A 13,289-nucleotide genomic window follows, 5' to 3' on the forward strand; every position below is an offset into this window, starting at 1 on the left:
GCCCCAGGAGTATCATTTGGTGTGGTCATCTTTCTACTTCCCAGTATATGTTGCTATTGGGCTCCTTTTCTACTCTCCTCATTCCTGATGGTTATGATCTTTGAAAAAGCAATTTCTAATCTGTCACTGAAGACAGATTTGGGAGGAAAGGAGATGGATATGTGTTTCCAATTGTCCTTTCCACACAAGAGCTTACAATCTGTTATTTATCTTGAAAACCGATGAATGAGCCACAGCAGGGTGGAGGGGAGGAGGGATGAATTCTTCCTGTGACAAAAATCCCAGCAATGGTGTTCACTTAGTTTTCTTAAGGCAGTGATTAGAAATACTGGGAAAGTAAAATAAGATGCTACCATGACTAGCAGTTTAACTTCCATGTTTCCTTGTGGTTTCCAAAGTGGATTTTGGAGAGATTGAAGCAAGACACATGGAAGACCTGAATTGCAAAAGACTGAATGAAATCATGAATTTGAGCCAGCCATTGTCTTCGGCCTGTAAGCAGATGACACACTACAACCTAGGCCCCAAGGTCCAGGAAATGGCTGAAAGGATAGACTCACTGACAGACAGCCACATCTTCCAGATCTTCTGGGAAGAAGCCGCAGAGTCATTGAACGATCCCAAAGGGGAATATAAAAGTCGACCCCTTGCACTTACAGAGGCCTATCAGTACTTATATTTGCCTTGTTACCAAAGGTTCATGAAACTATATCAGGATCTGAAGTCAGGAGATGTCACCTTTGCAGAAATTGATGTCATCTTCAAAGACTTTGTAGATAAATACAATGACCTGACTTTGGACCTCCAGATCATGTGTGAAGTACATCCTCAGGCCCAGATGGGCTGGATCTCAGAGCGTGTTGAGCAGATCAAGGAGTACCATAGCCTGCACCAGGCAATCAGCTTAGCCAAAGTCATCTGCAAGGTCAAAAAGGATTTTGGATTGACTGGTGACTTCAGTGTTCTTTACACTTTAAAAACTTTGTAAGTTATTTTCTGGGGACTCCTGTGAGGTGGGGGCCTACCTCAGACTCCTTGGAAGCTCCAGGGATTCTGGGACGAGCAGTGTGGCAGCCCCCCTGAAAGGCTCAGTCTGGGCTGCACTGAGGCTGGAACATTACATGGCCTGCATTTTTACCTTTGCTTGAGATAGTGTGACTGTTCCTTAGCTAGTGAGTTTTCTTGGGTCGATCTGAGAACCAAAAGTTCAGGATAGAGAAACCATACTCTTTCCAGAGGAATCTTATTTCATTAGGTTATAAAAGCACAAAAGGAAATATTTTATCAATTGTCCAGGTACCTTTCCTAGTTCCAGCAGGAAGTACCAAATGATACATTACTCCTGTCATAGGTCAGGCCTGAGTTTCTCCTTCCTGTTTTTAGCCTATGTTTCAATAGAGACAGGCATGATAGTGCTTAAAATTTAGCAGAGTGTGGAATTGTCTATACCTAATCTTGAAACTTTTAGCACATCTGTTACTCTCACAAACAGAGAATCCCAGAACTGGCAGGGCTGCTGTGCAGAACAGGTTTCAAAGTCCTTGAAGGCTTCCTCATGGCACTGGGTAACTGTGGACAGTAGCTTCTGCAGTGTAGCAAAGAGGGCCATGGAGGTCATACTATTTTTGGTGCAAGAGTGTGTCACACTCTTGCTGTAGCGTCTTCTTGTCCAGGCATGTGGGAAGGCAGGCATGGGTGGTCTCTGGTATAGCCCTCAGCAGAGCTTCATCTTTCAGACTGATGACTTCGAGGCCACCCGTCATGAGAGACTGGATCATATCAGCCCACAGCTCATCCAGGCCAAGAAGCTGCTACAGGATATAAGTGAGCCCCACTGCCAGTGTCTAGAAGAGCTGGACCTGCAGAAGGAGCTGGTCAGCTGGCTGCTCTGGGACGTATGCGGGTAGCTCGGTTTCAAGTGTTTGCCAAGTTTTGTTCCTGAACTTGAGGACATCCTGCCTCAATCACTTGCGTGTGTTAGGTGGGGGGCAGCGTCTGCTTCCAGGAGTTTGCATCAGGGTGGCTTTTCAGAGTTCTGGTTAAAACTGTTTTCTTTTCTGCTCTCTCCATCTTTGGATGCTGGCATCATTTTCTTCAGTATCTTGACTCCTTTTGTGCCTTCCAACTCATTCTGCTAGAGGACTAGGCAAGCTCTTGCACATAAGGGGATGTTGCTGCAGCAAGCTTGTGGAAGCTGTGCATTTCTCTCCAAGTCTAGGGCTGGGCAGCCTATGTGGTTGTACAGATTAGATAGAGGGTGGGGGAGGGGAGGTAAGAAAGGCCAAGTAGATGGAGCAGGAGCAGCACTTGTGCACCACAGAGGCCTGGCAGGACACCTCCTGATAGCATCCAGAACTGTACTGCTTGTACTCCTGAGTCTGCTTTGATGTACAATCTTTGATTGGTAATTAACTCAAGAGAATTATCTCAATTTTTTAAAATAATTAATCATCTACATATTTTTTACCAACTGAACCTGTTTTTGTTTAAGTGATGATGTTTGTGGTTTAAAGGAAATAAGGTACACACAAGCCTAGTACAGTGTCTGGGAATTGTTTGGTAAAGGTTAGATGTTGGTCAGTGGTGTCATCATATCCTACAAAAGAAAAGGTATCCTGGAGTCCTAACTGAAGGCAGGAAGTGGAGCAGGCCCTAGATGTTTACTTAGTATCTATTGATGGCCTCATGCCCCAGGTATGAGTTGTGCAGCTTCATGGAGTTGTTCTGTGCTAGCCCCCTTTCTGTCTCAGGCATCACCGAGCTCCAGGTGTTTGTGGACTTCGCCTCCATCTTGGCTGGAGAAAATGACATTGATGTGGACCGGGTGGCTTGCTTCCATGATGCTGTGCAGGGCTATGCGTCCCTGCTGTATAAGCTGGACAAGAAGGCAGGCTTCAGCGAGTTCATGGAACTGCTGAAAGAACTCTGGAAGGCTCTGCAAAACGACCCTCACCTGCCCAGTAAGCTGGTGAGTCTTGCTCCCGGTTCCAAGGCATGGTGATCTTGCAGCTCGAGGGAACTGCTCTGCTTTGAGGGCACATGGGCAGCCATTTAAACTGAAGTTGAAAACCAGGTTTTCTTCATAAATGGAAATGCTTTTTTTGTCTTGGGTTTGAAGAGAGCTATGGAACTGCATGTCAAGAGTACTCTCCACCCTACAAGACAGGAGTGGAAGGAGCACAATAGGAAGTGTAAAAGAGAGTGTACAGTGGTTTTCTCTGAATGGTAGTAATTTTCCTTTATTTTATTACTTTTGGGTATTTTTCACAATTGATATTGATTAATTTTTTATCAGAAAAAATAAACATTTAAGTAAATTGCCTGTACCAGAGTCTTAGTTAACCAGCACTACATAACTCACCCAATGAGCAGAGATGTCCAGAGGCCTGCACCCTACTCAGGACAGCTGGTCCTACATGTGATTGGAGGATGGGGAGATAGATAGTTTTCCTGCTAGAAGCTCACATTCTCTTAAAATTTTCCTAAGTTGTTCTGGCCATGCTTAGGGACCATGGCAGGATATTAAGAACTTAGGGCTCCTGTTCAGTCAGGCATCTTTCCTCAGAGGGCCTTTGTTCTGAGAACACAGCAGGATGGTGGCCTCCCACCTGGCTGCAAGTCCTGTGGCCATCCACCCAATTACCCATAAGTGCAGGCCACGTGAACTCCATGTGTCAGCTAGGAACCAGGCACCAGTGCATCTACACTGAGTGGCCAGGGTCCTTGGGGACCAAGCAGGGTCCTGAGGGATCAGGCAGAGGCACCTGAGACAGCCTTAGGCATTGGGTGAGCAGCTACACCCAGAGCCCTGGAGGGGAGTGGCTGGAGTTTGCCCAGCAAGGGCAGAGGCAGGAGGAGGACATCCAGGAAGATAGTCATTCGAACCCTGGCCCATGTTCTCTACTTTTGTCCCAATAGTGAGATTCTGCCAGGAACTTGGAGTGGCTGAAGACAGTGAAGGAAAACCATGGATCCATTGAGCTCTCATCCCTGTCCTTGGCCACAGCAATCAACAGCAGAGGCATCTATGAGATCAGGGCACCCACAGGTGACCAGAAGGTGAGCCCTCCCAGATTCCAGGTGCACTGTTGGTGGCACATACTGGCCTGCTGCAGAGTCAGGGTTTCAGCCACTAGAAAATGACCTCTAAACATGTTGTGCCTCCCAGATCTCCCCAGATGCCATCTTGCACCTGATCCTCCCTGGGGGTCACAGTGGCCTAGAGCCAGATCGCTCCTACACTTTGGAAGAGCTGAGGGATCTTTTAAACAAGCTGATGCTGATGTCTGGCAAGAAAGACCAAAAGAGTATGGAAGTGGAGAGGTTTTCTGAGGTGAGCAGGTGCCCTGTTGCCTCAGGCTGGGCATGCAAATGGAAATAAGCAGGGGTTGGCCTCCGGTGGACAGAGTGGTTCCAGAGAGTGGAGCTTGTGGGTCTGCAGAGTGCACCTTGCGTGAAGTCACATCTGAGATGGGACAGGCCCTAGGGCCATCAGCTCCTCCAAAAGAGCTGATGTATTTACCATCTGTCACCAACCAGTAGTGACAGATGGTTAATCCACTGCATTTAACAGGAGGTGACCAGGTAGATAGTTCTTAGGAAGAAGTATGAATGGCTTCATTTACTTTGTAAATTGGCAAAATCAAAAATCTCAAGATTCTAATGGGCACTCTTCATCAAAACTAAAGTAACCAGGGCTGGGATTGTGGCTCAGTGGTAGAGCATTGGCCTAGCACGGGCGGAACCCCGGTGCGATTCTCAACACCACGTAAAAATAAAGGCATTGTGTTGTGTCCATCTACACCTAAAAAATAAATATTAAAAAAAAGTAATCAAGCCAGGTGTGGTGGCACATGCTTGTAACACCAGTGACTCAGGAGGTTGACACAGGAGGATTGCAAGTTAAAGGCCAGCCTCAGCAGCTTAGTGAGATCTTGTCTCAAAATAAAAAGGACTGGGGACATAGCTCAGTGGTAGACTACCCTGGATTCAATCCCCAGTACTGAAAAAAATCTGAAGTAATTGTTGACACAGGTTATTGATTTATATAATAGTCTCTCTCATGTAAAGTTTCTTTTCTTACAGTTTATTTGTACTTCACAATTGACATTTTTTTCCCCCAGTGCTGGATACAGGGCCAGGGCCTGGCACATACTAGGCAAGTGCTCTACCACTGAGCACAGCCCAGCCCACAGTCGACATTCTTATCTGCCACTTGATCACTTCCCAAAGATGCGAGCCCACTCCTTAGGCTGATCGTGTTTCCCAGTGACCCTAAGGGAGGAGTGAACCCAAGCCCCTTCAATTAGAACCTGTGTGTGTCTAGATTGGCATGTCCCCCTCCAGTAGTTCACTGTGACATCTGCCTTATGCCCCTGTTTCCCCCAGTTATTCTGCCATGTGCAGCGGCTCGTGCAAGCCTTCCTAAACCTGTACTCTGCGGGAAACATGCTATTCCGGATCTGGACTGCCAAGGTCTACTGCTGCCCCAGGAATGGCGTCTCCATCTGCATGGACTTCCACTTGGAGTTGGTAAGCCAGCTGACAGAGAGTGGGGATGTCACCCAGCTCCTGGAAGCCCTCTGCAGGCAGATGGAGCACTTCTTGGATGACTGGAAGGAGTTCGTGAGCAGGAAGCACAGAGAGCACTTCTACCTCAACTTCTACACGGCCGAGCAGCTGGTCCTCCTGAGCACTGAGCTCAGGAAGCAGAGTCCCAGCGAAGCTGCCCTCATGATACTGTCCTTCATCAAAGACAATTGCACCCCAGCTGACATCTTAAGGGCCACCGAGGGGTTCAACGAGGCCCCCAGGCACCACATGAGGACAGTGATGGAAGAATTACCACTATTGCAATCCTCTAAGATCAGCCTGGTGACCAAGCTGAGGGTCATCATGAAACAGTCCCTGGAGTGCATGAGTGTCTTTCTGCCTGGCTGCCTGGACCTGGAGGCTTTGGGCCATTGTCTGGCTCACCTGGCCATGATGGGCAGGCCTCCTGTGGAGCGGTCTCTTCCTGTGGGCCTGCAGGCTGGCCAGCCCAACCTGGTCATATGTGGCCACTCTGAGGTGCTGTTGGCTGCCCTGGCTATCTACATGCAGGCCCCAGGCCAGCCCCTGCCCACCTTCAATGAGGTGCTACTCTGTACCCCAGGGACCACGGTTGAGGAGGTGGCCCTGCTCTTGCACCGCTGCCTGGCCCCAGTTTCCCAGGGGCACAAGGTCTACAGCCTGCTGTTTGTGGATCAGCTGAGCTACGAGGTGGCCTGCCAGGCAGAGGCCCTGTTCCACAGCCTGTGCACACAGTGTCCCCGGGTGGACTACCAGCTAGTACTGGTCTGTGATGCAGCAGAGGAGTGCTGTTACCTGCCCTCAGCCTTCAGCCAGCACAAAGTCCACGTCATCCCCCAGGCGCCCCTCCATGCCATCCAGGCCTACTTGGCACATCACTATCAGGTCCCAGCACAGACCTTGTCAGCAGCAGCTGTGTTCAGAGACCAGATGTGTGTGGGGATCGTGGCCTCAGAGAGAGCAGGACTTGGTAATGAGAGTGCTGGGATGGGCAGGCAGTCTCTCAGGGCTTCCTAGTTTCCCCTTTCTCTGTAGCAGTGGGCACCTCAGCTGACAACCCTCTGCAGGTGGGAAAGTGAGTCTCAGGAGAGTCTGACTCCCTGCGGTCAGTGCTTCCCCTAGAAGGAGCCACCTTTCCATCCAGGTTGCAGTTCCTGGAAGCCCTGATCCTCTCCTTGCATGGACTTCTCTGCAGGTCACTTTTTTCCTGCATAACCTCCTTTGACTTATTCTGGGTTGTGTTGGTGTGAGCAGAAGAGGCACAGCTGCTCTAGCTCCAGGAGAAGAGTGCCTTTGCACCTTCCCTTTAGTCACTGTCATGTTTCCTTGGAAAGAGGTGGTGACTTCAATTCTGTTGACTTCAGCCTGTGAGCATCACTGTGCCCTGTCCAGATACAACCTGTTCTCTCTCCCACTGGGGGACATGCCTCTGCTTTTACTTTATTACACTTCCACCATTGTCATCATGGGGAATTCGAGGATGCTGGGTGGGTGACAGCTAGGGACTCTGACTTCATGGTGGAGTTGTGCTCTAATATGATGTTCCATTGCATCAGTTTTGAATTTTATATAGAGAAGTAACTGTAACTTTTTAATTTTTTTTAGCTGGGGATTTACCCCAAGGGTGCCCTACCCCAGCTTTTTTCATTTTTTATTTTGAGATATGGTCTCACTAAGTTGTTTAGGGCCTTACTAGGTTACTGAGGCTGGCCTTGAACTTACAATCATCCTATCTTGGCCTTCCAAGCTCCTGGGATTATAGGCATGTGCCACTGCTCCTGGCTGAGAAGTAATTTCTAATCTCTCTGGAATCTGTTCCTCTTGATCCATAGGCTTAGGATCTAATTTCCTTGTTTTAACGTTCTAGGAAAATCTCTCTATGTGAAGAGATTGCATGAAAAATTGAAAAAGAAGTTAAACAGTGAAAAGGTGCCTTTAAAGATTGTTCGGTTGACTGACGCTCAGGTGAATGAGGGCCAGGTCCTGGGCTCCCTCCTGTCTTTCTGGGATGTTCAGTATTGGAAAATGCCCATGATATTCCACTTTGATGTGACTGCTTCGGTAAGTGCCCACATGGCAACTGAATGGCCACATCAGAAGGCTCACATTCCCAGGGTCCCATCTGCTTCTCCTTGAATGAAGAGTCCCTTCATTCTATACTTGCCTGTAGTTAGTACTCTTCTCCCAAGGAAGAAGTCAGGAGGGTTCTGGGGATTGGGAGGAATGGTTGGCAATTGTGTATTTTCAAACCCATGCTTCTCTGTCATTAGGTACAGACTGAAACTTGGGTCTTTCTTTTCAAGATCCTCATTTTACAATACCTAATGGATATAAGTGGGAAAATGTGGCTTCGGAACCCATGACATTTATATATCATTGAAATTACAGAAGGAAATTCAGTACTGCCAAAGAGGTCTACAAAGCTGGTATGTAGACAGGGCATTTTCAGGTGGTCATGGCACACCTTTGATTCTGTGGCTTGAAGCCTGGGTTGACACATCTTGGTTGTCTTCCACTTTCACCTTAGGGTAGCTGTGAGTACATGTTAGGGGAAATGCATGCTTCAACTTAGATCTTAATGATGTCTAGAATGAGAATACTCTCATGTTGATTGGTAGCATCTTGGATTCATCTGGATATGTCAGATTGGTTCCTATGTCTTGGGTTGAATTCCAGGGGTGCTGAGTGTGGAGGATTCCTCTGTTGATGTCCACTGTCTCCCTTACTGCCAGTGAAGAAGACAGTGAGACGTCATTCATGGAAACCTGTTAGCTGGTGGGAGTTCTATTGTTACAAATGTGTTCATGCTTGGTGAAGAGATCAAGTCACAGGACTGGATATAGCTTTATGGTTCATAATGCAGATGCCATAGTTGAGCTTCTGTAATGCTCTAACATGCAGATGCCAGCCTCTGTGAACAAGAGGCTGAAGAAAGCCACATGCATTCAAGTGATTGTTTTCATAAAGGTCTATCCACAGGAGACCACGTTGAAGGTTAACACATATGGGCATCTTTCAGGAAATCAAATTCTAACTTCTATTTAGGTCTCTTCTTTGCAGAATCCACATGCCCCCCAGTTTAGTTTTCTTGACATCTTCCCCAGAGTCATCTGCAGACCTCCCAAAGAAGTGATAGCCATGGAGCTGAGCCCTGAGAGGAGCTTCATAGAGCCTGAAATGGATGAGAGAGAGTTCTGCAGTGCTACTTTCCAAAGACCTTACCAATATTTAAAAAGATTCCATATAAAACAAAACCTAGACACATTTCAATACCAAGCAGGCTCTGTTGAAGGTACCCCAGGAGAGTGCATTCAGCACCTCCTCATATATTGTGGGGTCATCAACCCCTCCTGGTCAGAGCTCCAGAACTTTGCTCGGTTCCTCAACTGTCAGCTCAAGGACTGTGAGGCCTCTGTGTTCTGCAATCCAGACTTTACTGGAGATACACTACAGGGCTTCAAGAACTTCGTGGTCACCTTCGTGATCTTCATGGCAAGAGACTTTGCCACACCAACACTTCATACCTCTGACCAGAGCCCAGGGAAGCACATGGTCACCATGGATGGGGTTGATGAGGCAGAGCTCGCCCCCTTCACTCTCTGGAGGAGGTGGGAGTCAGAGCCTCACCCTTATGTGTTCTTCAATGGTGACCGTGAGACCATGACATTCATAGGCTTCCATCTCCAGCCCAATGAGAATGGCAGCGTTGATGCCATCAACCATCTCAATGGGGAGATAATCAGGAAAGATGTCATGACAGAACAACTGTACAGGGGGCTGTTGCTTCAAGGCATGCCCTTCAATGTTGACTTTGATAACATGCCCAGACACAAGAAACTCTTGAGACTCTGCCAGCCACTAGGAATTCCTCAGGCCTTTGACCCTGATGAAACATATGAGCTTACAATGGACAACATGCTCAAGATTCTGGCCATTGAAATGCGGTTCAGGTGTGGGATCCCAGTTATCATCATGGGAGAAACTGGCTATGGGAAAACCAGGCTCATTAAATTCCCTAGTGATCTGCGGCGTTGTGGTGCCCAGGCTGAGACCATGAAGTTGGTCAAGGTTCATGGAGGAACAACTGCAGTCATGATTCACTCCAAAGTCTTGGAGGCTGAGAAAACTGCCTTATCCAATAAGGATCAACACCAGTTGGACACCATCTTGTTCTTTGACGAAGCCAACACAACAGAAGCCTTAAGCTGTATTAAGGAAGTCTTGTGTGACCAGACCGTGGATGGCCAGCCCCTGGAGGAGGACTCAGGCTTGCACATCATAGCTGCCTGCAACCCTTACAGGAAGCACTCCCAGGAGACCATCTGCTGTTTGGAGTCAGCTGGTTTGGGGTATAAGGTCAGTGCCAAGGAGACAGCAGACAGGCTGGGCTCCATTCCCCTCAGGCAGCTGGTGTACCGTGTCCATGCCCTGCCCCCCAGCCTGATTCCTCTGGTGTGGGACTTTGGGCAACTTGAACGACACTGCTGAAAAGCTCTACATCCAGCAGATTGTGCAGAGACTGGTGGACCATGTCAGGATCAGTGAGGACGAGACTCATGTAATCACGGAAGTGCTCTCTGCCTCTCAGAGGTTCATGAGGAACACTGAAAATGAGTGCAGTTTCGTCAGCCCCCGGAATGTGAAGCGCTGTGTGAAGGTGTTCACATGGTTTCATGGCCGCAGGGAGATGCTCTTGGTGAAGCTGAACACCTTTCTCTGCGAGACCAGTGTCAGCAAAAATAACTTCAGGAGAGACCCCGTCCTCTGGTCCCTGGTACTAGCTGTGGGGGTCTGTTACCACGCCTCCCTAAAGGACAAGGAGTCCTACCGCAGAGCCATTGCAGGTATTTTCCAGAACCATATGACAACAGCGGGGTCATCCTGGACGAGATCACACACGCACAGGATCTTTTCCTGAGTGGGGTGCCTCTGAGGAAAACCATAGCCAGGAACTTGGCTCTGAAGGAGAATGTCTTCATGATGATCATCTGCATTGAGCTAAAGATACCCCTATTCCTCGTGGGAAAGCCTGGCACCTCCAAATCTCTCGCCAAGACCATTGTGGCAGATGCCATGCAAGGCCAGGCCGCACACTCTGCTCTCTTCCGCAGCCTGAAGCAGGTCCATCTGGTATCATTCCAGTGTAGCCCCCACTGCACCCCACAGGGCATCATAAACACCTTTAAGCAGTGTGCTCGCTTCCAGCAGGGGAAGGACCTGCAGCAGTACGTGTCTGTGGTGGTGTTGGATAAGGTCGGCTTGGCAGAAGATTCCCCCAAAATGCCCCTGAAGGCTCTGCACCCACTGCTAGAAGATGGGTGCATTGAAGGTGATCATGCCCCCCACCAAAAAGTCGGCTTCATAGGTATTTCCAACTGGGCCCTCGACCCTGCCAAGATGAACCGGGGCATCTTTGTGTCCCGCGGCAGCCCCAGTGAGAAGGAGCTCATAGAGAGTGCCAGAGGGATCTGCTCTTCAGACAGCCTGGTGCAGGACAGGGTCCGAAGGTACTTCGCTCCTTTTGCAAAGGCCTATGAAACAGTGTGCAGCAGGCAGAACAAGGAATTCTTCGGGCTTCGCGACTACTATAGCCTCATCAAGATGGTCTTCACCACCGCCAGAGCATCTAACAAGAAGCCTTCTCCACAGGATATTGCACGTGCAGTCCTTTGGAACTTCAGTGGCAAAGAAGACATCCCTGCTTTGGACATCTTCATGGCCAATTTACCTGAGGCCGGGTGTGTGGAAGAGGTCAGCACCCTGGAGCTCATCAAGCAGAACATTTGTGGGAGTATGCAGAACATACTCCCAGCAGTAGGGGAACTGGAAGAAGCTGAATCCCACTACTTGCTCATACTGACCAAAAACTACATGGCCCTGCAGATCCTGCAGAAGTCATTCTTCAGTGAGGACCAGCAGCCTGAGGTCATCTTTGGTTCCAGTTTTCCCCGGGACCAGGAGTATACCCAGATCTGCAGAAACATCAATCGGGTGAAGATCTGCATGGAGACTGGCAAGATGGTGGTGCTGCTGAACCTGTAGCACCTATATGAGAGCCTGTACGATGCGCTCAACCAGTACTACGTCTACTTCGGGGGCCAGAAGTACGTGGACCTTGGGCTCGGCACCCATCGTGTCAAGTGTCGGGTCCACCCTGACTTCCGTCTGATTGTTATCGAGGAAAAAAATGTGGTGTATGAGCAGTTCCCTGTGCCCCTCATTAACCGGCTGGAGAAGCACTACCTGGACATCAGCTCGGTGCTACAGGGGTGGCAGAAGAGCATTGTGCAGGAGCTCATGCAGTGGGCAGAGCAGTTTGCTAAAGTGAAGGCCCATCAGTTCCTGGCTGGGCACAAGTACAGCCCTGCTGACGTCTTCATCGGCTACCACTCCGATGCCTGTGCCTCCGTGGTGCTGCAGGCTGTGGAGAGGCAGGGCCCCGGGGACCTGACGGAGGAGCTATATCACAGGGTGTCTGAGGAAGCCAAGTTGATCCTGCTGGACTGTGCCACACCAGATGCTGTGGTGAGGCTGAGCAACTCTGCACTGGGCTCATTTGCTGGGCAGGTGCTGTCGCAGGAATACTGGTACAAGCAGCAGCATCAGTCCTTTGCAGATTTCCTCCAGGCCCAATTTCACAATGGGGACTCAGAGTGCCATGCCATCTTCACAGAGGTGACTGCTCCACAGCCTTTCCCTTTCCTCTTTCACCCAAGAGCCCTGGTCCCTGGGGCCCAGAGGTTTAGACTCTCTTCAAGATAGTGCGCAGTCTAGGAAACGGGTGTGTTTCATACAGGCACAAGGAGGATAAGTTCAGTTAGGCCTCTTTTTGACTGTGAGTAGAGCTTTGCTCTGAGAGCAGCATTGGGCACAACATTCAGGTCCCAGAGTGCTGGGTCCACCTGGGATGTAAGTGAATTGGTCTGCTTCCCATCCTTTGACAGAGTAAGAGTAATGGATGAGAATGTCTCCCATGCATGTGCCCTTAGTGTGTGTCATAGGTGAAAGGTGCACTCCAGGTAGGGACATGGATCTTAGGTGGTTCTCCTTAAGAGAGGCTTTTTGCACTGAAAGAGAGGGCTTGCTGGGCCAGTGTCAGAGGCAGAGGCCTCTGTGGGACACAGGTGTTGAGTCTGAATCTGCATCTGTGCAAGAGACCTGGAGGAGATCACTGACAGATGGTAAAGTTCAAGCTTTGAGTGCTGGGTCTCACAGGGATGGAATAGGTGGAGAGACATGTGGAGGGCCTTGTCAGCAGCCTTGAGCTTTGTCTTGCCTGCACAGAGAGGAGCTATGAAGCAATATGTATGTGGACATACCCCACTGCCCCAGTGATGGGAATACAGTGGAGCAAGAGACTGACATTGAGAGGATAGAGTTGTCAGGAGGCTGCTGGCATGGTGCAAACTGCAGACAGTTAGCAGGAAGTAAGGGGAGGAAGGAGGTGGAAGACAGCCTTCCTGAGCTCACTGCAGCTTTGTGCAATCACCATGGAGAATCCAGGAACAGCAGTGGGTTTGGCAGCTAGTGGTGGTGACATCCGTTTGGGATAGGTTCGGATGTCTGCTCTATGGTTGGATGTGGGAACCTGAAGCCTATTCATAAGGACAGGCCCAGAGAAGGGGTCTGGAATTGAGTGCAATAGCACATGCCTATAATCCCTGAGGCAGGAGGATGGGAAGTTCAAAGCCAGCCAGCCTCAGCAACTTATGGAGGCC

At 49.3% G+C, this 13,289-nt stretch overlaps 1 pseudogene across 1 annotated transcript in view; it reads left to right on the forward strand.

The window, feature by feature from the left end:
• Nucleotides 1-13,289, forward strand: part of LOC144369711 (E3 ubiquitin-protein ligase RNF213-like) — a 72,551-nt pseudogene that overhangs the window by 33,083 nt on the left and 26,179 nt on the right. The window contains exons 10-18 of the transcript XR_013429438.1: nucleotides 399-984; nucleotides 1,724-1,885; nucleotides 2,734-2,968; nucleotides 3,919-4,059; nucleotides 4,169-4,333; nucleotides 5,389-6,541; nucleotides 7,439-7,632; nucleotides 7,842-7,997; nucleotides 8,632-12,246. The product of XR_013429438.1 is annotated as an E3 ubiquitin-protein ligase RNF213-like (transcript). The remainder of the gene's footprint in view (nucleotides 1-398; nucleotides 985-1,723; nucleotides 1,886-2,733; nucleotides 2,969-3,918; nucleotides 4,060-4,168; nucleotides 4,334-5,388; nucleotides 6,542-7,438; nucleotides 7,633-7,841; nucleotides 7,998-8,631; nucleotides 12,247-13,289) is intronic.

The sequence above is a fragment of the Ictidomys tridecemlineatus genome, chromosome 13 (genome assembly GCF_052094955.1).
Source record: "Ictidomys tridecemlineatus isolate mIctTri1 chromosome 13, mIctTri1.hap1, whole genome shotgun sequence".
NCBI classification, from domain to species: domain Eukaryota; kingdom Metazoa; phylum Chordata; class Mammalia; order Rodentia; family Sciuridae; genus Ictidomys; species Ictidomys tridecemlineatus.